The 2,031-nt window shown below is 43.5% G+C and overlaps 1 long non-coding RNA gene across 1 annotated transcript; it reads left to right on the top strand.

Annotated features, from left to right (window-relative positions):
- The first annotated feature begins 278 nt into the window (after positions 1–278).
- Positions 279–1,348, top strand: LOC111743204. Its single transcript, XR_002781597.1, has 2 exons — positions 279–453; positions 1,288–1,348. It is a non-coding gene; the product is annotated as an uncharacterized LOC111743204 (long non-coding RNA).
- Positions 1,349–2,031: the final 683 nt, after the last annotated feature.

Below are 2,031 nucleotides of genomic sequence, written 5' to 3' on the forward strand. Positions count from 1 at the left end.
GGGTAGTGAGGAAGGCATGTGGCTGAAACACACCCAGCTTGATCTCTGCTGAGCCCAGCGGTGGGATCTGGTAGACTCTGCAGGACAAAGGGTGTTCATTACCTCCCAGCCAAACCACTCTGTGCTCCTCCGAGCCAGCCGGCTTCTGACCAAGGCTCTTAACACCCCTTCTTGCTGAGCGGCCTCTGCTCTCCCTGGAATCTCTTGGCTTAGCACCTCTCTGGCCCCTCCCGACTGGACCACTCCTGGGACAGCATGTGCTCTGCGTGGAATAACAAGGTTAACTGGACAGGGTTGAATAGCCCTGTGAGGGGAGTGCCTTCAGGCCACATGACAGAAATGAAATAGGAGTCATAATGGCCACACTGGAGGAGAATCAGATTCTTCTCAAGAGGTCCAGTCCTGGTTTGTTTCTTGGAGATGCCTTGGATCATCCTTTCTCCCTTCATAAAGGTAGAAATACAGAAAGCGTCCTTTAAATGTGGTAAGGGAGAAGGGGAGAATGAAGTGTGGGTATAGTCATTTTCAAGATGGTTTATCTCAAAATCTGTTTCTGGGCTAATATTTTGGGAAAGAAAAATCACTCAGCCCCAGGGAAACCTGAGGGAATTGTTAAGAAGTTTTGGAAATCCCCTGGAAAAAAATATCAGGTAGAGTTTAATTTTTTTCTTTGTTGTCAAATTTTTGGCTCAATTAGTTGCAGCAACATTAGAGGTTCCAGGCAGAAAGCAGCAGCAGGTGATTAGAAAATGTTTTTTTCTGCATATGGTAAAACCTGGTATGGAAGGTAGAAAAGGCAGAGTAGGCTGGACTAAGAACTACATGGGCTAAGGAAGTCAGGGTGGAGCCCTAGTGTGGGGCAATGATGCTGGAGTTGTTAGCAGAGCAATGACACTGGGAGAGTGGGTAGGCACACGAAAATAAGGTGATGGAACCAGTCTGCAGGTAGGCAGCCTAGGTACTGGAAAGCAAGGCAAGGCAGTCAAGCAAGGCAGAGTCCAAGGAATTAAGATGCTGCAGGAAAATAAACAAAGTGACCAGTCAAAGACCCTGCAAGCAATGATAAACCAGGTGACCTGCAAGAACTAAAAACCAGAACCAGGTGTCAGATCTGGGTACAGGGAGTGGCTGGGGATGAGATTTAAGGCAAAAGAACTAAGCTGCAGACTTTTGGTGGTTCCTGGCAATGGGGGGGATCTTGATCCTGAGGTAACTTTCACTCTAGCCAGGAAACCTCTTCTATAAGACAAGACTATTAATTTTCTTTTCTTTTTCTTTTTGTTACAGACATGTTACACAAATAAATGTTGGGAAATAATGCATTATTCCCCATCACCTTTCACCTGGACTGTTGCACCAGCTTCTTATTTTGTCTCTCTGCATTTGGTCTTTCTTTCTGACAACCCATTCCTCATACAGCTGCCAAAGCAATTCTAAAACACAAGTCTGGTCACATCTCACTTCAGCCTAAATCCTTCCACTGGCTGCCTATTGTTCAAGCATAATTCTCCAAAGTGTTTTGGTGAATACTATTTCCGTGAATACTAGTTCTGCAAGGTAATTAGCCAAAGAAGGGTGTGTAGTCAAATAAGCCAGGAATTCTACAGGCTATAGTCTCTTCTATCTATATAGAGAAATCTTTTGTAGAGATTTCCAATGGAGAGAAGCAATTTAAAGGCTCTGAGAAGTCCTGCAACAACTACTGAATGTTGATTAACCGAATACTTACCAAATATTTTTAACCACAGGGCACCTTTTCTCTTATTCTTCCATAAAATCTGTCAGTGTTTATTGGAAATGCTCTGAGAAATACTGACCTATGGAGGGGAAAATCTCTCTTGCTTAGTCTAAAGTTGGTAAGGATGTTCTGGCTTCTCCCTATCTGCCTCTGCTGCTCATCTCCCATTAGTTCTCCTCTTTTGGTTTTTATTCACTGACAAAACAAAGTGAACCATTGTTCTTACACATATCACTATGTTTTGCTCATCTATTCTTTTTAACAAAAACATTCTCTCTGCATCTTCCTTAAAC

This window comes from Pteropus vampyrus, unplaced genomic scaffold, assembly GCF_000151845.1.
Source record: "Pteropus vampyrus isolate Shadow unplaced genomic scaffold, Pvam_2.0 Scaffold109, whole genome shotgun sequence".
In the NCBI taxonomy this organism is placed as follows: Eukaryota; Metazoa; Chordata; class Mammalia; order Chiroptera; family Pteropodidae; genus Pteropus; species Pteropus vampyrus.